The sequence below is a fragment of the Macrosteles quadrilineatus genome, unplaced genomic scaffold, assembly GCF_028750875.1.
Source record: "Macrosteles quadrilineatus isolate MER2022 unplaced genomic scaffold, UCM_ALF_1.0 Scaffold_59__1_contigs__length_746527, whole genome shotgun sequence".
In the NCBI taxonomy this organism is placed as follows: Eukaryota; Metazoa; Arthropoda; class Insecta; order Hemiptera; family Cicadellidae; genus Macrosteles; species Macrosteles quadrilineatus.
In genome coordinates this window covers 450,560-477,126 of record NW_026542652.1, presented here as the reverse complement: position 1 = coordinate 477,126, position 26,567 = coordinate 450,560, and the positions used below count along the sequence as shown (strand labels likewise).

Here is a 26,567-nt window from a genome sequence, read left to right as displayed (position 1 = left end):
AAACCCCGTTCCCTTTACGATCATACTGGTTCTCGAACTCGTTTGGACGTAAGAATAACATTTGCTTCTAATTTAATCAAAATTGGATGAGTTTTACTCTATTTTATGTGCTGATGGACATACTCGCACATTTGCATAAACTTAGACGGAAGGCGTTTTTGACCTCTGGGAATTTGAAGTCGAAAAAGTAAATCAGTCCCGGGTTTGTATAAATAATGATATTTTTTCGACATCCAAATAAACAAAATTATAAGATTTTAGCAAGTTTCCTATATATGGAATAAGCTATTACCGTAGTACTCATGATAAGACCTGGACCCAGGACCGATTTCAATACAGTACAAAATAAATAATATTCACCCTATAGATATAAATAGCAGATTAAATCTTTTGTCATTTTAACTTAACAAAGTCATTTTTCCATTTGTTTTAATTAAAATCCTGCAAGTCATGCGGGAAAAAGTACATCAGCAATCAACATGAGTCTTATTGGTGTGAAACCTGTACTATTGTAGTTAAAGTGCATCATATAAATATTTGAAATAGCAAAAAAAGAATGATATACCGTAGTAGTTTACGCAACGATTGTGTTCAAATCGAATCAAATCGTCTTTATTTCATATTGCACATAAATCAGTACATGGAATGGCGGCAAAAACTATTATCTAAAACTTAACATAAAGAAAACAAGTCTAATAGAAATAAAACAAAAATTTAACATAGTATATTCTTCTTTTTTTACTTACTGATAGGAAGTAGCTATTACCATATGTGGTACGGTAAGGCATAGTGCCGAGAGCGATATATTTGATCATTTTCTGCGATGGGGATATTTACTGTAAGTTGTTTTTACACAAATTTATATTATATTTTTAATAAATTAGCTAATAATAGTAAAATTTATTTATCTAAATCTTAATAACTTAAACACATGATGTAAAAACAATTAAACTCGTTAAATGAAAAAATCACACTATTCATAAATTATTATTTGTATAGTTTTCACAAAAGTGTTGAAGGTACAGACTTGGCTTTGTGATAAAACGAAAGCCAATAAAATTTACTATAAAGCAGTTTTTAAGAGTTCTGTCATAATATGGGTATTACACAATTTTTGTGGGTCCAACCCAGGAAAAATGTAAATTATGGTAATTACTTTAAAAAATTTGTAATATTTAAAAAAATCATTGCTCAAAAACTATTTGACACTCAAAAATGAAACTATGCTTAAATTGTTAGAAATTCTATGCACTTTAATTGAATGAACGAAGTGAATTCTCATACTGGTGTGAAATGCATCTTTATGTTGATCGAAATCTCGAGAATGGCTAAAGTTACAAACTTGATGTGTTGCACAAAGATTCTATACCACTTTATCTTGCGACCATTAGTTGTTCAAAAATATTTGTTCCGTAATTATTATAAAATCTTAAAAAAACATTTTTAATTTTGTCCCATAAGATTAACATTATGAGCTACCTTCTTCTTCTTTTTATTTGTTTACATTTTACGACCTACAATTTTGTCGTTTACATGAGACAAAGAGAACGCTACTCTTTCATCCATAGAGTAACAGTCATACCGTATTCATATTATAACTCTACAATTTCTAGGATAATAATGTATTTACGAAAATACTGGCAGGAGTTAACAAATTATCTACTAAAATGTATCGCAATTGATTGAAAATAAATATTTACATGTTTAATCTACAGGCTACGTTTCTTCAGTAGGCTGTGCTATATACTAAGTACGACGCGACGGTAAACGATGCCGTAGGTGAAAGTCTACTATTGTTTCCTAACTTGCTAAAAGTTAAGTGTTATCTTTGACTAATTAATATTAGATAAGATTTCACTATCTAATAATCAATGGTTTTAGTTATTTTCGTTCTGGTTGTTCTAAATTAAATTTCAGTAAGGCATCGCGTCGGTGGCTTTATCTATTCAGTCAGTCATTCAATTGTTGCCCCAAAATATTTAGATAAGTTACTGTACTTTCATATTACTGTATAATGATATAACATAAGTATTAAGACTTTTTTTTATGAAATATGGTTTTTTTCATTTAATATATCTTTTTTTCATCGGTCGTCTGCAGTTCACTCGCTAACTAAGACAGAATCAGAAATGCTGCCTTAAGTTAAGCTTAGTCTTTGAACATACTCCTCAAGGTTTAGTGCATTCTGCTATTGATAATAAGACGGCAACCTAAGTAGGTTTTAAAAGTTTGTGAATAAAATCCTATCCATTTAAATTACGTAGGTAAGTAATGCAATCAAACTGCATTTTATATTCATCTCAAACCTCATCCATTAAGTTAAGGTTAACCTAGAACAAGTAGACTCAGTTCTGATGAAGAGCGGATGAAACTCAGCCAATGGACACAAGAATAGGCAATAGGAAGGAGCTTTCCCGAATTTGGTCTGAATAAGTGACAAATTTTAGTGAGTTTAATATTGAACTCTCAGTCGACTAACTTATGTGCCAACTGAGCTTATGGACCCTTCATCAAGTATTGAACACTAAATACTGTAGGTCAATAAGTGGGAACCACGAATATCGTGGTGGGAACCTACTGCTTCAAAGAGCTAGCCCACTTATAATAATGCTGCTAAGGGCCCATAACAAAAGGACTACGCTTAGATAACCAAGAAGTGAAGATCAAGACGTGCGGTACGAGCAGACATAAAATTGGGCTCACAGGTCTTCATCGATTGTAACAAAGCAGTGGAAGAATGGTGAGACAGACAATCAGAATGCTGAGGTAGATAATCTTAACTTCAAAATATAGCCTTAAACAGTATAAACTTTTGAAGGAAGGCGGTGAAGCGAGGAAGTGTTGTGTCATGTAAAGTTGTTTTGTGTAAAGTGTGTCTGTTGACATTAATTGCCTAGATGGCCGTGTTGCCTAGCCTAGGTATGGCCTGTCAAGAGTTTTGTTAAAATCTGTGTCTAATGATGTCACAGTACTATGTTTATTTGTTCATATAACAATCTGTGTTTAATGTGTTTTTCACCGTCAAAGAATGTAGACCTTACGGTAGAAAGTTTAAACTAAGAAAGGTAGGCCTTAATATAACCCTAACTTACCTAAATAGACCTAAAAAAGTAATGTAGCCTATAACTTTCTTTTAGCTAATAGATCTGTGTCCTTATAGTAGGCCTACTTAGATTAAGTTACCCATCTTCAGGGGAACAGTTTCGCAGAGACCTAGCCTACGATAATTTATCAAATGAAATATTTTTGTTTAGGCCTAACTTAATATACCCTATATGAGATAACTTATCGTAATCGGTTCACTTTTAGGCGATACAACTTACCGTAGGCCTACCTAAGTTATTTATCATGTAGGCCAAGGCCTATTTCAATATTGAACAATTTATGCCTAAGATATTTTTAAGGAGACTCTTTACACTGTGTAGCTTACTTTTTAGTTTATAATAGGCCTAATAACAAAGGTAACATTTCTAAAAATCAACATGAATCTTTTGTGTATGATTTTGTTAAAGAGATAAATTTTTAAATACATAAGTTAGGCTACGGTAAGTTAACTTTAATCTTTTTCATGAGTTTATAAAAATGTAGGCTAGGTACCTATCTTACCTACTGGGTAAGTTACAGTTCCACAGAGAACCAACAATAACTTACTTATTTTATCAGATGAATAACTACTTATCGGTTTGATTTTAACTTAACTTAATATCGTAGGCCTAGGCCTATTGAATTAAAGTTCATCATACATTTACCATATGATATAAATAAAAAAATAACGTTTAAAAAATCCCACTCCCCAGAGCCATAGGTACACCTACCGAGGTAACCAAACATTAAAGAAGCATTTTATTGTTTTATCCTTGGTTGTTTTGTTATAAGGTAGGCCTAGGCCTATTTGTTTTGTTTCTTTTGGGTACACTTCCATATCTGTTGGCACAAACAACCGAATGAGTAATGTCAATCGATATATCGAACTAAACAATCAAATACCGTAATCAATACTGTATTACTCATTCGGTTGTTTGTGCTAAAAGATATGAAACTGTACCCTTTCTTTTTAATAGGCCTAACTTATAATTTATTTTTGGTCAATTGTAAGTTATTCCTAGACAGTAACTTAGTTTAGCCTAATTTCTTTTAAATATGAACAAAAACCGTACCAACCATAAATGAATTTGATGTTTAGCGACATACATTGGAAAAAAAGAATTTTTTGTAATCGAAAAATTGAATCGGATAAATATTGATATGCATTGATATAATTAAATGTATTTAACTAATTCATCTGATAAACTATTTAGCAATTATTTAGTATGTCTACATTGAGAAATAATGTAATTTTTAGATGTTTACTTACAGTATTTTTCACGCTGATTCCAAAAATGCAATCCGTTTTTGTCGGAAAGATCCCTAAGTGGATGTAAAACGAAGGCTAAAATTACGAATCTAAGGTTCATTTCGCGGTTCGGATGGTAATAATTATGGTGTGGTCTGGACGGGTCCGAATGTGGGCTGAGGACTGTGTGATCAAAGCAAACAGCTATTATACTTGACTCAATGTGGAATTAAATCAATTTGTTTTGAAACTAAATAATCAGCTCTTAGTTAAGTTAGGCATGTGGGGAAGGTAGGTTAGGTTTTATGCGAATTTGTGACTGTATTAAGTGTTTTGAAGTTAGGTTCGATTAGGAAGGTAAAGTAACATTTCCCAAAAATTGTCTTGCTCGGTAGAACTTTTACCAAACGAAATTTGACTGACTACAACAGTTCCTACAGATTTAATCATTTATTGATCTCATAGGCCTATCTATCAATAAAGTGAAAAATTGGAATATTTTAAAGAAAATGTCAAGAGGAGTTCATTAGTTTTAATAATTAAAAAAGTAAGCCATAGATATGTTAGGCCTACACCCAATGTTATCGTAGGCTAATTTAAGTACTTTAATATTTTTTGTTAATGGTCCTTACTTATGCTAAAACAAATAGTTGGCAACCATATGACACAAAAACAACATTGATTGTGAAAGGCCTACAATAAACAACACTCTACAAACTAAACAAATCAAAACTATTTTTTTACTCATGCGTTCATTTAGTTAAAGTTTTTTCATTTTCTCTGTCAATGGTTACTATCTTTTTTAGGCTTGGATTTTATAAGAATAAAGTGTGGATAACATAAAATGTTAGTTTGTCTCTTAAAACACAAATTTTACCAATTTCATATTCCATATCTGGTCAGATCTGGATGCCAGATACGATCAGATCTGGATGCCAGATACGATCAGATCTGTGATGCCAGATCTGAACTAATTCCATATCTGGTTAGATATGGGTGCCAGATCTGGAATTTGTCCAGATATGTCATCCCAGATCTGGCCAGATATAGATTCCAGATCTCTGGGACCAGTCCACTTTTCCTTAAGGGTTACTAACACCATTTTATGGCATCAAACTATTGAATATTATTCATAAGAATTCCGAATTAACCACAGTACTCAAATTGCCATTCACGGTAGACCTAGGGTACTCTTGCATTACTTTATTTATTCAATTTATGATAGGGAAAGGGCCATCACATAAGGTTTAAAATCTTGTAAATTTTATGTTTTTTTTTAATTTGTATGGTTGATATAGGGGATAGAGTCTTACTGTTATTCAGTGCTCGATTTGGGGGGAATGCAGTGGAACGGAGTTCCGGTACCTCTCTTTCAGAAAGATAAAAATATTTGCATAAATAGGTACCTACATAAATAGATATTTCATTACATTTCATTTGACTTCAGTTAAAAAGGGTACCGGTAGCCTTAAAAAAACTTGAAATGAATGATGAACGGTTTGCTGAATATAAGAAAGAATGGTATAAATATTAATAATTCTCTCAATGCACCGTAATAACGTGGTTACAACAAGGTTTTCACCAAAAAGTTTGCCGAAATCTTTAAAATTTGAATTCAGGGGATTTTGCGGGTAATCAAGACTTGATTCTGGCTACCGGGGATTACCACCGGATTTTGCGGGTAAAATGAGCAAGTTGTGTTGGCAACGCTGGTCATCACTGCCACTGTTGCCGCACAAACTTGCGGCGGGCCGCAGAGCCAGGGTTAAGGGGCACCAAAGACTAAAGACAGATTATATATAGTAGTGTACATGGAATTGTCTTCGTTCATTCTCATACGCGACTTCGGAGCGTACTCCTAGTTATTACCTTTGAGTAGTATTAAGAAAAATGCACTGTTAATAAGTTATAGACCAAAAACTAAAAAAAAATACATTAATTTTGTAAAATTTTTACTTATTACGCAGGGAGCACAGGGATTTCGAAGCTGCAAACTTGGTTTTGAGTTACCCTAACTGGTCCCAACAACATATTAAAAATGCAGCAATACATCACGCTTTGCGATTTTAGCCTCTTTTTATGTACGATTTGACTGGCCTAAAAGCGAAACTTAAGATAGATACTAAATAGTTAAAACTTAACTTTGTTCAAACAATGAAGACTGGAAAACCCACTGGGAAAATACTTTAAAGCAATAGTCGGAAAATTCGCACCAGAACTAAAGAACAACGTGTCAGTCACTTCTTATTTTAATCCCTAATAGTTGCATGTACCATCCCCCAGTCAAGTATTCTTCACTGCTAGCAAGGATGGTCCATTCATCTAATTCTCAATGATAAATTTTGGGTAAAGGTTTACTCTATAATGAGCCACCAATCTCCATAATAGTCAGGTAAACCAAACATCATCCAATTCAATCTTATACAATATCTTCTTGTTCTTTTTAGTGTACAGGCCAGACAATCAGGTTTTTGAGAATTAGCCTGATAAGAGACTAATGTGAGTTGAAGCTAGTTACAATATTGCAACGTTCTAGATAAAATAAGTGCATGCAACTAAACCATAGAGTAACTAAATTCTTGAATACAGTTTTATCGCAAACCGCCACAATGGTATCACCTGTTAGCCTAAATACATTTCTTACATTAGCTTCAAATGCAAAAATTAGCACCGTGTTAGTTTATTCCTCACTTGACCCATAGAGATAAATGCCAGTCAACACAGCAGTAAGACTGCTTCTGTTTATTGTTGTTACAGTCATATACGCAGGTAAGGCTAGCCAAGGACGACTGTTACTAGCACAACATCCCTGACATCTCTAGACTACCGCAGCACTTCCTCCTGGTGATGAAGGCTAGAGGCGTCAGTGGTAATAGGTAAAGTTTATTGCAAATAAAACCTGGTAACTTCCATTTTGTTGATTGTTTTGATTATTGTAACGCAGATGATTAGTTGTAATTTCTAACGTTAACTATGACAAAATGCCGCCATCGTAGTAAAGTTTTCGAACGTCTTCTGTAATATTAGGTTCCAGGCTATAATACTTCTTTAGGTCTTGCAGCGATTTCTCTAGTTTGCGAGATTCTGCAACCTTTTAGTATGCTTTCAGAGTGTATGTAAGTTGCCATCAGGGCTTCATTCAAATGCAAGCGAAATGCAGCCTCATTAAATTTGATTTTTCCTTAACAACCTTTTTCGTAGATCTTTTTTACAGGTTCGTTGGAGTTGTCTAACTCCTCCAGCAGTTTTATACTGATGGTGAGCAAATCATAATCTGCCATTGCTTTAATCTCTCCAATACTGGAAGGATATATCGACTACAACAGTCTGTTAGTTTTACATATTGTAGTTGTAAATCTTCGAGACTTACTTTTTTGAATACCGCAGGTTAAATCTAGCCAGTATTTACGGAAAATTTCATATTGTGAGTAATTGTGACGATAACCTTTAGGCAACATAAGATTATGAATTAGAACACCCTATTCCCTTCAAGAATAATCCTATCATTTCGGAGAAAGTTTAACATTTTAAATACATTTTTATCACTTATTATATTTTAAATGAGTAACAAGATCTGTGGAATATGAGCTTCACAATGTGAGCTACAGCATCGTTAGATAGAGAGAGATGTCCAATAATGCCTCTCATGATCCTTAACCGTGTCTCCAACTCATGTTTCATTGAGGAAAACCTGTATACCAAAAATGTTGTAATTAGATTATTCATAAATTAATATATTTCGCTCAAATTTGCAAAATGATTAATTTAATCCTCAGCCCTTTAAATTTCATTACTTCCCTTTGGATGCAAACCTAAGTACTAAAAATACCCAAGGCTATACAGCATAAACAGGGAATAAATCGGAAATCTCGAAGAAAACTTATAAATTATGTAAAATAAAAATGTCAATTCGCTTCGTCTACAGTTTTGCAGCAGCAGGGTGATTTATTTTGACAATGCTCAAATATAAACAAATAAACGCTTTAAAATATTTACGCCCAAGGATTTTAAATAAAAAGATATATTTAAAACTGTTTTTGCGAATTTAAAACGACGTCGATTGCTAAAAACCTTTTTAAAGTTCTAAAACCAACAGAAAAATATTTATTTTAAAACCAACAGAAAAATATTTATTTCATCACTTACTATATTGATGAGCTAACCTATCATATCTAAATTGATAAATTGAGCATCATTGCAAAGCGTGTCATCAGTGAAGTACATGCATGCAAGATTATCTACATAATTCTATCTCGTATTCAGCTCAAACACAAAATTTCTTCATCAGTTAACAACCATGGTTAAAACATCTGATTACAATTTCACTTCAAAATTGGATATTATTTACCAAATTTACATGTAATAAGCTTGAACATCGTGCCCGTATATTCTGCAATGTTGTGAAAATTTATTTCATAACTTTTATTGTGTTTAAAGCTATACTTTTTCTTATTTGCACAACTGATTTGCAATTCAAACTCTAGTCCCAGTAACCTTTATGTTCAATGCATAAATAAGAGCGATTCTTTACTCTAAATATACGACACTGCATTGAACCATTTTTATGAAATATTACTGGTGATTCTTGGCTGGGAAAAGTTTTGTTTTGTTGTAGATATTTTCAAAATCAAACTACTGTTGAAATGTATTAGTAAGGGTATTCGATAAGGACTTTAGGATTTAGGTACATACAGAGGATCTTATTTTAGACATTATTATAACGATTTGGATATTCATAACTTTTATTTATGTGTTAATATTAGAATTCGTTTCGCTGTAAAGATTATCTTTCAAAGAATGTAAATATTGTAACAAACTTCTTTATAAAAGGGCATACGTCTTGTGTTTGAATACCTGAAATGTAATATATAATATATATGCAGACGGTTTTCATAATCTTGATTCATATTTAATTTAAAATTCTTCCCAGTAAAAGTTGATTTCCTTTAAAAGCATATTAAAAATTGCTTTCTTCATCCTTTGACTTGTTAATAATAATAGTTATTTATTTTGTTGACTATCTGTTAAAAAGCTTAAAACACCTTTAAGTGATTTTAATGACGCATTGAGATTCAGGGTAAAAAATATGATGTATTTTTTTGTTCATACGCAAGTCGTTTTGGAAAAAAGTGTGGTTCTGGAACATTGTATATTACATTTTAGTTTTTAATTTCCGAAGTTTAATAACTCCATGCCGTAAATTACCACTTGAATCAATCAATTTATTTTTCAGAAATTCAACATTAGTACAATAAACACTCAGAAATTAGGGCCCTGAAAAGAAAAGCTCTACACTTTTTAGATCTACCAAAGTCGGCCACTTTCAAGGTTCATAAAAATAACAAGGGAGGGGGGTAGTTCGAAATTTTAGGGGGGAGGTTTAATATTGTTAAATGTCACTTTTCGAAAAAGGCGCTAGACCTACAAACGTGCCAAACTTCAGACCTCCAGCTTATCTAGAAGTGGGCAAACGTGATTCAGACCGAAACACCTATGATGGCTATAGGATCAATATAAGGGCGACATCGATTTTGCATGGGATTTTAATAAAATTTAAATAATAATTTCAAAACTCACTACAACTGCACACGAAAAAGAGCGGGCCAGAGGAAGGTATGCCGATCTATACTATTGAAATTATCAGCAACTTTAATACTAATAAACTTTCTCTACATAGAATAACAGGTAGAGGCAGTTAGGATTAATATTCCATACAAACAATAAACTACGCTTAGACATCTTAAACCCTTATTTTATTACAAAACGACTTCATAATCTAACATAAAAACTCTAAAATATCACAAAATTATCTCAATTTCGTTGTATCCGTCTTTTAATAACCGCGTCGTTTACATAGCGCTTACGAAATATGTATTTAGAACCTATTATCAAAAGACAATTTATAAAAAACCGGACCAAAAAACCAATTTCAATAAAGGTTCACAATTCAGTTAACACATAGTTTACAGTTTGTTTGCATTAACGCGTTTAATGGCGGGTAATCCGGTTTATAAAGAAGGGTAATCATTTTCATTACAGCTAAAGTATCGGTGGTCAAATACATTTAGATTACCTCTGTAATAGCATCGACCTGGGATAATTACGTGATAATGGTGAAATGGGATCTGACAAAGGCAATGCATGGAAAGTAGTTGTTAACTCCCGTTTCAAATGGAATCACAGTCTTTCAAATTAAACTTGATTAGGAAAAAGGTTTACACCATTCGATCAAATAGATGCAAGGTAAGTGCATTAGATGTTAATGTTTTAAAATGTTTATAGGCTTATAGAGTGTAATGAGTTAGTGCTAAGTATACAATGTTTAAAATAGTTATTTGTTAGTGAGCAATAAGGATTTTAAACGATATATTTTTTTACGTCAAATTACTCTTCTGGAAGATATATTGTGTAAAGATAACAGATTTAAATAAAAATAAGAATACTAAAATATCTGGTTTTCTGGTTTATTTTAAACTGCAGTGTTTACGTCATTAATTCTTTTCCAGATTAAGTATAATATTGTTAATAAAGTATATTATTAAGGTAATTATTAATTCAATGTAAAAACATTATTAACGGCCAATTTTAAAAACACTCATTAAATTTGTTATACATTTTATAATATTTGTTATATTAAATAGCTATTTATTATTAATCATATATCAACTTACAGATATTCCTTCAGCAATTCAAACCGTTGTTATATGGTTGCCAAACTAACCTGAAACAATATAAATTTATATTAAAACATGTAAACGCAATTGCATGGTCACAAATAGTTCATAGCCAAAGAAACAGACCTAGAAAATTCACATAAATATAGATTGATGCATTTCCAACATGTACACTAAATTATAGAAATCGAAACCAATATTTGAACTTAATACAAATTTGGTGATGAGTCACTGATTATTTAACTATTTAATTTTACATTGTAATTTATCTCTTGAATGCCCCACATTTACACACATGGACCAATACCAATTTCAAAAGTAACTACCCCACCAAATGTAAAAGCACCATAACACACAATCAACAATAAGGCTTGGGACAGTTATTGGAGTGGATAACAACAATGAGTATAAACCAGAGAACGTACAATACTGCGAGTAACGATTCATTACGATATTTAGGAGCTCGATGTTCCCATAGATTTTACCGCCCAATTCACTTTGCTGGGTAAGTAGGGCGTGTGATGTACTGAATAAATTATCAGCTGTAGCGGAGTGCTTTGATGGTGGATGTTTTGGTGGGTAAAATGCTTTAATTGTATGTTTAATTTATAGAATGAACTTGTGTGGTTTTTAAAATGTGTTTGTGTTGTCTGTGAAGTATTAATAGGTTTTCATTATTCCAAATTAAATTCAAGTAGGTCAAGCATAATTATATCGTTTAGCATTAATTTCATTAAATAATTAATGTTAATGTTCTAATTCTGTCCAACAACGAACTGCTGTATATTGTAGAACATAATGTGTACGTGTACCAATAATGGATTAAGTTCACCAAGATGTATTAAAATAGGAAAGATTGTTGAGGTTAAAATAAAATTAAAATTAACCAAGTTAACCAATCAAAATTCAACATTCGATCTATGATTAGAACTGTCATGTAAGTTGGTAATGCATTTATTTCTCCTTGAGTTTTTATTTGCAGCCAAACCTTTTGATGACCAATTGATAATTTGTGGCTATAGACAAAGAACAATGCCGGTTGCATTTTCACATAGTTTATAGTTTTATTTATTACATATTTTATCGTTTTAATACCTGAATACGATTAGGAAAATACTGCAAACATTCAATTCGAAATACACCTTACAGTGATATAGATATAAATAATGAAGTCAAACGGTTATTGTTATTTTTTTATGTAAACTTATTTTGTTAGTACGTTTTGCTAATATAAATATAATTGTTTACAACAAACAACACAGTAATGAAGACAAAATTGTCATTTTATCTATTAAATCTAAGCTCACAAAAATAACCCATTGGTAAACAAGCTTAAATAAATCTGGTAAATACATTTATAAGTAACAACAATCGTGCCAGTGGAAAGGAAAACATTCCTATTCAGCTTAACATTTCAGAAATACCAACAAGTTCCGTATAACGTTTATTTGCGAGTCACGTTTGAATATCGAATTCTCCGGCGGAAAAAGGTACAATAAAATGTTAAAACAAAGAAAGGTTACAGAGGCCCAATAAACTATACACCTAATGATGGGTCGGTTTTGTTTAAGCTAATTCATGCGAAATGCTGATTCGTCGCCTTTCTAATCTTTTGTTGAGGTTCGCAAATGTGGTCATATCGGATATAGTTTAGTGAATAAAGTCTTGAATTGTCGATATGATTTTTTAAAGTCAATGTTTTACCTTAAGATCAGTAATTCGTTATAAATTAATTATTTTTAAGATGGTAGTTCACACTTTGGTGTTTTAAACTGAATACTTGTACAGCACTGCCTATGTCTGATAGTCCCAAAATTTATTTGTTAAATATTTAGGCTAACTAAAACACAAATTGTATGTTCTGCTGTAAAAAAAATTATAACTCTATTGCGAACTATGTTTTGGTAACAGCTGAAATATGTAGCAAATTTGTCATGGAATAAAAATTGTATTCATTCATTCAAGAATTAAGTGGGCTGATCTATGTAGTGTTTAGTAACGAAAAATGAACTTGTTCTTTGGTCCTGTCGATTTAGTCAAATCCGATGATCAATTTTAATAAATGGTCCTGATGTAGTGTAAGAAATAAAATACCCCCGCCACAGCAAACCTGCCGTCTAAGCGAATTTCCATTTGGCTGAATTGATTTTCAATTGATCTATTTAAATAACATTAGGTTTAACGAGTACCTAGGGTTGCTGCTACAAGGAAACTAATAAAGTAGTGTGTTTTTAGTAAAATATTGATAGCTTACTATAAAATATATAAATTTGCCAAGTTTGATCAAAATATATCCATAAACAAGCAAACTACAACATTTTACAATATTCTCCATAAGAATAACATGGGAATTTTAAATTTACCATTATTTTAGTTTTCTCTGTAACCAATAACCGTACAAAAACACTTTGATATACTGAATTGTTTGTTTTTTTAAGCTCTTTAAGAAGGTTTAGAGAAAAATTGGGAAATTTTGTGTTTTGAGGGTCAAAAGTGAGAAAAACCAATTTTTACCCCATAAAACCCTGTTCCCATGGTCCGATAATGCTGGATCGCGAACTCATTCAAGTTTATCCCGCCTTACACCTTCAAACCAAATTTCATCAAAATCGGATAAAAATTACTCAAGTTATCGTGTTCACGGACACACACACACACACACACACACACACACACACACATATATATATATATATATATATATATATATACATATATACAAATTTGAACGAATGGTGTTTTTGGCCTCTGGGGACATCAAAATGAAAAAGTAAATCGGTCCCGGGCCTAAGTCTTACCATGAGACCTACGGTAATAGCTACTTCCCTATAGGGAAATTCGCTAAAAGTATTTAAGATATGACCTTTAGGTCTTATTTTTTCATGTTATAATTCAGAATATTTTCAAAACGAACTAAGTTGTTAGGAGTATGATTTACTGAACCATTTCTAACTTGTCGTATACAGGGTGAGTTTCTACTAAGTGCGTTAATTTTTACCAGTTATTCTACTCACTAAAAGGAACAAAAAATGACAAACAAAAATTTTCCATCCCCACCCGTTATGCTGTAATAGCCGATTATGTGAATTTTTAAAATTACCTGTAGTAGCTTCACTAAAACGAGCATAGAAATTAAGCCAATAAACGTACAGCATAATAACTTATACCAATAAAAAGAGCGTTAAATTTCCTACAAAACCATTGCAACACCTTTAACATACAACCATATTTTCACCGTTGTATGTCTCACATAACATAAAAAAAGTTTTAAAATTAATTCTTTACAACTTCACAGTGGTTTTACAACCATACATACTAATGTGATGTTTTGTCAAATTACGTAAAAAACTTTCCCATTTCATGCCCTTTAAAATGATGTAACCCATAAGGTTATTGCTGTATTAAAAGTTCAAAAAATTAGGTCAAAACCGCGTCAAGGTCAGAGTTTTTGGAATCAAAACATTGAACCAAATGTAATACAGTATCTGTTAATTTCTTTGCTATCTTATAATCAGCTGTTTCCAACAGCTTCCTAATAGGTGACTTTCAAATGAACGAATATTCATCAGTGTCCATACAAGTTTCCATGGGCACTAAACATCATTCTGTTGGGAACGTGATACAAGATGTGTATTGTGTATGTGTTTAAGAAGCTGTGTCAGATGTGTTGGGGTGGTTTGAGGACGATCCACGGACAAGAACAATGACAGTTTCTCGTGACTTAGGTATTTCTCAGCTATTGAGAAAGGAAAAATTGCATCCCTACCATTTTACACGAGTACAGATTATTGAACCAAAAGATTGTCTACAGAGACTTCAGTTATGTCGCTCTGTTAGTTGACTTGATCATTGTGTCAAAGTCGATTTTGTGGACAGACGAATCCAAGTTTACTCGGGATTGTATTTACAACATCCATAATGGACATCACTATGCTACAGAAAACCCACATGTGATACACCAGTGTCGAAACCAAACAAGATTTAAGTTGAATAGATACTTGAACGTCCTTACTGATACTCTACCAAGGCTCATTGAAGACGTCCCGTTGGATGTACGTAAGCGAATATTTTAGCAAGCATATGGTGCACCTCCCCACTTCAATAATGGGGTGCGAATTTACATTGGAAATACTTTCCCAATGTGGATTGGAAGAGGCGGATCAATATTGTTTGGCCACCACAGTCACCAGACTCCAATGGACTACTTACGCTTGAGGTTACCTCAAACAGGAAAATTACCAAACACTAGTTCAAACAGCGGATGAGCTAAGAAATCGGACTTAAGCTTCCAACCTTCTTCAATAGGAGCTAAAATTAAAGGCAACAGTGAGAAACTTTCGGAAAAGACCATATTTATGACCACATGTATTAGAGCAAAAATGGTGGACATTTTGAAAACTTACTTTGATTAAAAATCTAGAACCCAGACTTTACAGGATTCATTTGGTTTATTTGCACAAATGTACTAACCTAGATTTGTATCAAATTTATTTTGAATTTTTGTCATAGAATTATAAAATAATGAAATAGTTAATAATTTAAATGTTGACAAGCCAACAATTGCAATCAGCTGGTTTTGTAAACAAAGTTTAACACCCAGCTGATCAGATGTCAGCTGATTATAAGATAGCAAAGAAATTAACAGATACTGTATTACATTTGGTTCAATGTTTTGATTCCAAAAACTCTGACCTTGACGCGGTTTTGACCTAATTTTTCGAACTTTTAATACAGCAATAACCTTATGGGTTACATCATTTTAAAGGGCATGAAATGGGAAAGTTTTTTACGTAATTTGACAAAACATCACATTAGTATGTATAGTTGTAAAACCACATTGAAGTTGTAAAGAATTAATTTTGAAACTTCTTATTTTATGTTATGTGAGACATACAACGATGAAAATATGGTTGTATGTTAAAGGTGTTGCAATGGTGTTGTAGGAAATTTAACGCTCTTTTCATTGGTATAAATTATTATGCTGTAGGTGTATTGGCTTAATTTCTATGCTCGTTTTAGTGAAGCCACTACAGGTAATTTTAAAAATTCACATAATTGGCCATTACAGCATAACGAGTGGGGATGGAAAATTTTTGTTTGTCATTTTTTGTTCCTTTTAGTGAGTAGAATAACTGGTAAAAATTAACGCACTTAGTAGAAACTCACCCTGTATAAATGAAATATATTTTTGAATGATAGTGGTAATTAATAAATGTTAAGCTAAGATACTTATAGGGTGTTTTCAATGAAAGAACCACTACTTTTAAATTTTCTCCAAGCAAGTCAACTTAGGATACAGAGTTAGATTACGTTACGTTAGAGTTGATTAGATTAGCTTAACTTACATGACCATTTTTGGCACAAGGAAATTTTTAATAAAACCGCCCTCTTCTTTAAGAATCCTATTAACTAATTTATAACTGCCCTTGTGAACTTCCAAAAGTGATAGTAACATCGAAACAATGTCAAAAGTGAGTGGCCAAAATCAGATTAGTGACCGTTCCTTAATGGATACCATTTACATCCTGGCCAAATCTAGTGTGGAAACGCTTCGTCAGCAGATGTGTGTGGAGACCTTGTGTAATAAAAGTCCACCATTGTCGTTAGCGATCGTTAAGCCTGATGTGAGTAAACTGATCGAATCATTTGTGCGAGTAACGTTTAGACAACTGTTTCCTCTATGGCTTAATGGATTGGTACTCTATGGAAAATGACGGTGATCAGCTGTTGGCAAGGTAAAGGTGACTAAAAGCTGTGCAGGTCACGGTTGAAGCTAGTCAATGTGTGTGAATATTTTGGGTTGGACTGACACCTATATGTTTTTATTTTCATGAATACTCTTTTTTATGAACAGTCTTGAATTGTTGTCAAATTAAATTAGGAAAATAGTGGTATTCCTAAGTATTGTTTATACATACATTTTTGCTGTTCCCAAAACAATGTTATAAATAAATTACCCCGCCGCAGCAAACCTGCAGACTAAGCTAATTTCCATTTGCTTTGATTGGATTTACACAAAAATGTCTCCTTAAAAATATCACATTTATTCCCTATTTAAATAACATTAATTTATCGAGTACTTAGGTTTGCTGCAACAGGGAGGGTAAAAATGTGTTTTTTTTGTAAAATTGTAATAGTTTAGAATGAAATTAATGCATTTTTCAAATTTGATCAAAATAAGTTCATAAACAAGCAAACTACAACAGTTTAGTTATTCTCCATGAGAATAACATAGGAATTTTAAATTTACAGTTTTTTGGAATTTTCTCCGTAACCATTAGGCGCATAATAACGCTTCAATATACTAAATTATTTGTTTTTTAAGCTCTACATAATGGTTTGGAAATAAAATGTTACATTTCAAGTTTTTAGGGTTATAAATGGGAAAAACCAATTTTTACCCCATAAAACCCCCCATAAACACCTGTTCCCATAGTCCGATCATGCTGGTTCGCGAACTCGTTCGAATAAACGTGGGTTAACACTTGTACCAAATTTCACATCAAAATCGGATGAGTTTTGCTCGAGTTATCGCGCTAACGGACTCATATATAAATATATATATATATATATATATATATGAATTTGCACGGATGGTGTTTTTGGCCTGTAGGGACCTCAAAACGAAAAAGTAAATCGGTCCCGGGTCCAGGTCTTACCATGAGTACTACGGTAATAGCTTATTCCCTATATGGGAAATTCGCTAAAAATCAAGTGTAAAATGTTTTTAACAAGCTATAGCTAGGGTAACACGGTCCTTTATTGCACATAACCATTATACGAGAGTGTATTTTTATAGCTTTATACTAGTTTTAACTTTATTACGTTTTACAACCAGACTTTTTAGATTAATTAAAAGTTTAGTCATGAATTAAGTAAACGTAAACTCTATTACATTTTCAATAGCTTCACGTTCTCGTAGTATCTCTCACACTTCTATTACTTGATATTTGTGACCATGTAGTTTACAAGCCAACAAGAAAGTACTGTAATTAGTTTCACTGTGAACGATCTATACTCTCTACCTCAAATCTTACTAAATAGAAACCAAGTTCAGATAGAGCTAAAAATAGATTTATCACTAGGTGAGCCATGTTCATCGCTAGACCACTTATAACTACCAGAACACATTAAATGGATCAATTGTTGACTTTTTGTTCGATCAATTGTTGATATTTTCGTGGATGATTTACCGACGTTTCTGTGATCCACTTTGCCGACATTTTCGTGATCCACTTTTCCGACATTTTCGTGTTACTTTATCGACAGTTACGTGTCTCCGGACGAGTGGAGACCGAGACGTAATCAGAGGAAGTGTTGGACAATGTCTTGATAAGATCAGGGCTTCCGCGAGTCGAACGTCCACGTCGTGACATGCCGCGCCTCGAGTGGAAAGAAGCAACAATCAAGTTGAATTGTATTACATAATGTATCTAAATTGTGCTGTTAATTGTTTAAATACATGAGGTATATCAAAACAGTGTGTACTCCATGTTAATCGTCAATGAAACCACACGATAAGAGTTGTTGACTCCAAAAACAAGAAACTAGTGATTAACAACAAATATTTTGGTTACTTAAAAACTTGCATTGTGTCGTCAGCATAGGATTTAGTCCTGAGCATAAGAGGTACTAAGCAGTGCAATGGCGACCCAATTTTATACAATAATGTACTTAGAGCATACACGTTTTTACCTATAGATGCAAATAATCAAAAGAAGTACCACAGCAAGAAAATAAATGTAGTAAAAACAAAAACAGTAGTATCCATTTATCATTCTCAAACGATTTCCCTTACATTCATTATTACCTTTATATATTGTCCGTGTTCTAGTACAATTTAGGGACTTTCATTTATGATTTGCCAATTTACCCGACCAATTATATGACCAATTTGAGCGATTGATACATTAATGGAGACGGAATGTCCCAACGGATTGGGTAACAGTCTGTGTGTGGCAGCCTCCGGCGACCGTTCCACTCATAGAATTCAATCCTCTGTCATTCGGTCCAGATAGCATCAAAGACTGATTAATGTTCTACATTTACCGATCACGGCGGCCGTTATGCAAAGTGAACGCCTCAATTAGAAAAGGAAAACGTTATGGAATTGGCAGTAGTTTGGCTAGAACTGTCAGTAACTAGTGAACTTTCCTATTTGTGATTGATGTAGTGATCATTTTGGCTGGTTTCTAGAATATGAGTTTAGTAGAAGCCAAAGGAAAAAGGTAGGATGTACGGGGTGATCCAAATTAATATTTATATGCGTTATCCTAATGCATTTGATGGGTTGTATTTTGGAGATGACACTTTTCTAATGGTAGACTTGCTACTCAAATACAAAAAGATGTTATTGGTTCGTAGGCTACGTGTGTCCTTTGATATAACATTTGAACTAAGTAAAAAACGATGAACATAAAAATATGTGATTGTTTTAAGAGTGATCGGGTGCATCCAATCACGATTCATGAATTGGTGTAAATACCTGCTTCGTTTTACGTTGCTTCAGACGTCAAAAGATGTCATGATCGCCTAATCAGGAGTGATTCAAAGTGAACTCGGAAGTAAATTGACAGCCTTTTGAAGAAGTGATCATGATATCCTTTACGCATGAAAAGGACTTCATTAAAGTCAAAATTAGTTGCGGTATTAGCATCAATTTTGATTACAACGAAGCTGGTTACACCAATTCCATTTACAACATCATCAAAAGTCTTTACACAGCCAATGACTCTACCACATGCTCCTCTAACTGCAGAGTTATTAACGTAAGGCTTACGACGGTAGTAGCATAGGTCGCCGATTGCGTGCAGCCAACAATGTCAGTCCCAGGCTCAGGCACGTTCTCACCGATTAACCCAGACTCTACCAAGGATTCGCCTATTGTAGTTCTCATTAGGCAACAGGCAACAGGTTGCTCAACCTAACACAGTTAATTGGCAAACAATTGACTCTAGCAGCTCTTCCTACATCTACAGCCTTGTACTTGATCTGTGCAGCTTCCGTCTGGCTCAACGGGCGTTTGTAGTGTCGATAGGGTTTTGAGAATAGCCTACAGTCTTTATGTCTAGAGGAGTTGTCATATCTTCCCCTGGGATCGAGAAGTACTTTAAGACAGATGAAAGAGGAACAATGATATTTTGATTTTGTCTAAGGTTGCTTCATTTCGAAAAAATCAACCCCGGGCCCCACATAGCTAACTATTCTGCGATGATGTAGACCCAATTCTAACCCATTGCGACGTTTTTGGACAACATGTGCGATTAGTATTGATAGGGTTTTAACAAATCTAAATAGTCTTTTCTACATAGATATTGCCTGATATTGCCTCCCTAAGCTAACATATTCCTCCCCTAAGTGAACCATATAAATCTACGAATACTTTAAGACAGGTAAAATTAAGAGAGTAAAGTAAACTCTTGTTTGTCGCTGATGTTTTCTATCAGGACCTCTCACCCAATAGAAATAATTCAAAGTCTCACCTCTCAGACTATTGAAACGTAATACGTACGTGTTCGAAAAAAATCTCAGTTTTAATCCAAAAACAGCATATTCATATTAATAACTCCCCGTCAATAGAACCTCATGCACAAAAGCGTAATATTGCCCCTTCTGTAATTCATTTTTCAAGTGTTTTGACTACAATTCGTTTAAGAATTTAAGGAAAATCCTCCAGTTTTCAGTTAACCCTAATATAATTTACTAAACTACCCGATCTAACCTAACCCACCAAATTTCCACCTACCTCAAATTACATAATGCACTTAGTCTATAACGTTTCCAATATTATTACAGTATATTTTCCGTTGATGTAAGATTAATGTTAACCCAACACAAACGACGTCTTGGAAGAGGTTCTAAAAGTAATATCTGATCCAACCAAATTTCTTTAACAATAATACTATTCCGGAAATACGATACCATTGACAAATATAGAGTGACTACTCCTATGACCAAACGATAGATTTGCCCTACTAAACATGATTACCAACAAAATATGATGATTTATGTCTCATTCAAGGTCTAGTCCTACACACGGTTGTGTGTATATTCATGGACTGCCCGAGGTTACTGCGTTGCTGTTCTTCCACACACACATCGCGAGTTATTCCCCACTTTAGCCATTCTTTGCCATTGTTTTAGCATCCCGGATCCCCACAGATTACGCTCCAGGCTTGGCGACTTGTTTGTCTAACTTTACTACGGTATTTGCATACACTAACGATCCGGCGTCACTTTCAAGTTGTCATGTAACTTACGAGACGCCTTTCATAAACTTTGCTTGAGTCGCTCTTGGAATATGAGGGATGCTGGAATAAAGTATTGTAAAAGTTTTCCCTGGAAGGTTTTTTAACGAATGTGTTTTTTGCAATTATTATTACAACGTGCGTAGGTAATATTTATAGCATTTCGTTTAATTCTAAAAATTTGTAATGAGGCAATTTCAGAGTTGATATGGGCATCTCTAATCGTCCTTCAGTAGATGAAACCAATCTATGGTTAGTTACTTCCTGGACACTTGACTAATATTTTGCGTTCCTCTGTCAACTTAATTGTTTTCATATTTGATGTGTTTCCTCGATCCACAAAACATAGCGGTTGGAGTTCATCCAACTGATCATACAGAATAAACCGTTAAGACCTATGGCTTATAACGTGGCAGATTCTTGATATTGCTTATATTTATTTTTGTGATTTGCTAATATTGCAATTTCTTTAGGAATAAAGTGTGAATAATCTTTTAATTTTGTAAGAAATGTTGTTTCCTAATCACTCTTAGTTCAACTCATTTCGAGAATACGAATAAATTTGTGGACTTCATTGACACTGATTTGGAGAATGGTTCATTATTTTAAACACTCAAGTACTTTAGATAGTATTATTTATCTCTTTACTTTATTTATTTATACACTCCAGGATTATCTACCTAAAACCTGTTGCCAACTATACAAGTTTAAGTTCTTAAATACTCAAAACAGTTCTCCCTCACACAGTCGAGTGCATAGCGAATCGTTCATCACTTAACACAATCCATTAGGAGAATCGTTCAACAACCAACTCTTCAGCGCTAATCACCCGACCTTTACCGGTCTTTGTGACTGACAGCTGGCTGCATTACAAGAGTCCAGTAGCTCAGTCTGTCACGGTTCGACACCAGTTGCGCCAACCGTGTAAACCACACAAATAGTAGCATGAAAAGACAAGATGGAGCAACCTACAAGCTACTTGGTGTTGGGCAAGCTGCTGACAATAGACTATAGATAGGGCATCAGTGGTGCCACACTGGAGAAACGAAATTATGGGATAATATTTACAAATTATGTGTCAATAATTGTTATGGTAGTAGTACATATTGGTAAATTAGGTGACACTAGATTATAGATAGGGCATCAGTGGTGCCACACTGGGGCAACGAAATATGGGATAATATTTACAAATTATTGTGTCAATAATTGTTATGGTAGTAGTACATATTAGTAAATTAGGTGACACTAGACTATAGATAGGGCATCAGTGGTGCCACACTGGGGCAACGAAATATGGGATAATATTTACAAATTATTGTGTCAATTATTGTTTTAGTAGTAGTACATGCTGGTAAATTAGGTGACACTAGATTATAGATAGGGCATCAGTGGTGTCACACCGGAGAAAAAAATGGGATAATATTTACAAATTATTGTGCCAATCATTGTTATGGTAGTAGTACACGTTGGTAAATTAGGTGACAATAGAGTAGTGGTGTCGCACTGGGGACAATAAATTATGGTATACTATTAACTAATTGTGTCGATAATTGTTATGGTAGTGGTACATGTTGTAGGTAAATTAGTTTAACTAGAAGTAAAATGGTTAGGATAATGGACTTGGTGTTATCATTTCAAAGACTGACACAACACTTTGACATAAAAGACCTTACTCAGTGGTTGAAATTTATATGATGGTTGAAAACTTTTACGTTCGCCAAAGAAGGAAAATATAACAGTCATAACTAAACATGGACTGGAAAAAAGTAAACCCGCAAGTTAGGATAACTTCCTCATCTTGCTGTGACTTCAAGGCCGAAGATTTTTTTCAGCAAGTTTTGAAGAGTTGAAAACCCCCCTCAAAGTGATTGGAATGTTATGAAGCGAATAAGTCATCTGAAAAGTGCCATCGACAAGAAGTAGGAATGAAAAATAATTTTAATTGTCGTGCTACGTAGTTGCTGATTGGGGAGGTGATTTAGCAGATAGAAATCAATCAGCAGAATGATTTACAAATTAGGTAACAGTAACTGGATTAGCATAAACAGAATTGTCGTAAATTAATGGCCACAAGCATTGCCACTCAGGAAAGAGTATGTTGAAGGAGGATTAGAGGAACATTTAGATCGATTGGAACCATGATTTTTGTTTTGAAACGTCATTACATTCAGCTCCTAAGTTAAAGGAAGATTAGAGAATAATTTAAAACGATTGGAACCATGATGTTTTTTTTTTAGAAACGTCTTGATATTCGGCTCCTAAACTGAAGGATGATTAGAGGAATGTGGATATATGTTTTGTGGATTGAGGAAACATCTCCAATATGAAAACACTTGAATTTGCAGGTGAATTTGGGAAACGTAAAATAGAATGGACCTAATTACACGTACAACAGCGATAAATGTTGCTGAGCCAAAACCGAGCACAACGACAAAATATTTCTCAAACCAGAGTCCCAACATTATCTTATGAATATTTTTGAGTTAAGAATTTGTAGCTTCAAGAGAAATGTCTTGAGATTCCGCTCCTAAGTTGAAGGAGCAAGTGAAATTATTACGTATAAATCTATTGGAACCATAATTAGAAACCTAAACATAATATTGAAAACATAAAAATTTTGAAAATTAAAAAAATGAATTCTAATACGCTCAAATCATGAGATAAAAAATATACCAAAACAAAGTAATCTTTAACAAAATACTTCTGAATTTATTAGGATCCCTCAACAAAATCTCGAAAACATGGATTTTACAATATTTTGCATCCAACAAATTGCCGTAAACATGATAATCCACGATTTCTGACATTTATTTGGTGCTCACGTTGTAAGAAAGATCGTGATGTACCCGCCACGCGCACCACGTCAACATTATTATACTATCTGCAGACAAATGACTTGTCTTGATTAGCTAAGAGCTTCTATTAGTCGCTCGGTCACGAGGTACGGTGTTCACTGGGACGCTTGATTAAGCTGTCTTGTTCGTTTCGTCGGTGTCGTAAGTACGGGCTCTAATGATGGAAAGGGACATTTCGTTGATGTTTGGATACATTTGCATGTGGCGAAATTTAGTGCACAATCGTGGTAGAAATATTAAAAATCTTTACTAAAATTTGACAACCTATTGTTCAAGCTTTACTTTAAATCAATTTATAGGTATCATAATTTTAACAAGAATTATCTCAAATATTTCTATTCGTGAGGTCACACACAGATTCCACAATAGTTCATGGGTCCGTACTAATATACAGAACCAATCCTCTTTAACTTGGACAAAATATGGGGTGAGGGCATAGCTGAACATTATTGCAACCTAAGTATATCGATGATTAAAATTGTTAAAATTTCCAAACCTTTTGCATTAAAGAATCAAAATTTGTATATTCCTACAAAAAATTATTAAATAACCAATGTCGAATCTGGAACTTTTTATAAACAATGAATTCGTGGCGATAAAAAAATACTCGTAAATAATTGTTCTTATTGTCATTTTTCATCAACAAATGTAAATGATGAAAGTATAAATTTAAAAATTAAAAATATATATAAAAGGGTAATTAACTTAAGGTCAATTCGACAACGTAAACGTCATTGCTGTAAATTATTAATATTACCACTTATGGTGCAACCACTACTGAAATAAAATTGCCGTGACTACCTTCCAGAATTATGATAAAATATTTCTAAATCCCAGAGGCACCAAATTTTCACATGAACACAATGATTAGTGAACATATGTGTCAATTTTGTACAATTAAATTCTGTTAGCCAATCACACAATTAGTCCCACGTATGTATTCAAGTCCTATAATATTTTATGAGTTTCCACAGCTGTTTTTACACAGCTAAACACAGTAATCGTCAACATAAGACACCTCAGATTACAAAGATTATAAAGATCTCGCCGACAGTGTCGCAAGTGAATGCCGTTCACGTCGTTAAGGATTAATTAATTGCATATCGGCGGGAAAGGCTCATCTTGACGAGAATCGGGCGCAGGCCGAAAGCCACGAATGTTTATCTCTATAAGCTGGGGGGACGTAAGCCACGGCAATTAGCGAGGGGTTGATAAGTTTTAATCCTGGGGACGAAAGCCACGACGGCGGGCCAGGTAGTTGGGAGGGGCGAGGGAGAAACGGGAATATCTCACATGAACATGGCAATTATAATAATGCAGTGATGGATGCAAATATTTTGCTAAAGCTGTTTGATGATGTCTCAATGAATTTTCAAATACAGTTGTAAGAGCTAAAAATATTGAAGGAGCAGACAAATTAAACCCTAATAACATATTCCATATAATATTCCATATATATTCTAATAACATAATGTAAATAAGTTGCTATTTAGAAAGTGAGTAAATAATTTCTTCTATTAAGATTGTGTTTACAATACATTATACCATCGATATGTCCAGCTACTGTCAACAATGCAACATTAGGCTAAACCTTTGCCTGATTAATTTACAACTGTTTGCAACAACTTATTTTTACTCCCTATAGAATAAAAATGTTACTTTGGACCCGCAACGCATGCGGTATAAATATGAATGTTTTGCTTTATTTTGACGAAAACCCCTTATTGTATTGAGTATTATCGTATTATGGAAGATAATATGATTATTTAACGATAAAAGTTAAACTTAAAACTTAAGTTATACAAGGTTTTACGTCGGCACGGAAGTCCAATACATGTTTAGTTTTGCATGTTGTAATGTTGAATGCAATAAGTGATGTGGTATATCTTCTATCACTATCTTTTGTTAAACAATAGCTGTGAATATTATTGATATTTAATTTTAAAAATCAAAACAATTACATTTATTCATAAGTATTAGGTAACTAAAAAACTTCGTCAATATTTTTGCGTGGTTGATTCTCACATCCTACACAACAATTATGTTGCTATATTGCTTACTATGTATCTCTATAGCATAGTATTATACAAATGTGCACCACACTAATCATTTCTAAATATAAAAGCAGATTTGTTAAAATTCTGATCAGAAATAAAGTTAAGTTTTGGAAAATTACATTGTTAGTGAAGAAGAAAAATTCAGTAGCAGCCGTTCTTATGCATCTGCATACACGATGTGGTGAATGTGGTTAACATAGTTTAGGTTGAACTATAAATGTATGCATTACTTTTACGTTAAAGAACCAGTAAGTTACTATATACCAGTGCGTGTATTATTTTTACGGGGGTAGGTAATATAATAGCGAAGGGTTGTTGATACCCGATTTCCGGCATGGAGGGAAGTATCTTGGAATTAGTCATCAGAATGCTGCGTCACCCTTACATTTCAGCATATTTAG

General features: G+C 33.4%; 1 protein-coding gene across 3 annotated transcripts in view; it reads right to left on the bottom strand.

The window, feature by feature from the left end:
• Window positions 1-26,567, bottom strand: part of LOC128981942 (probable serine/threonine-protein kinase kinX) — a 173,497-nt gene that overhangs the window by 118,418 nt on the left and 28,512 nt on the right. The gene's annotated exons all lie outside the window — the stretch shown is intronic.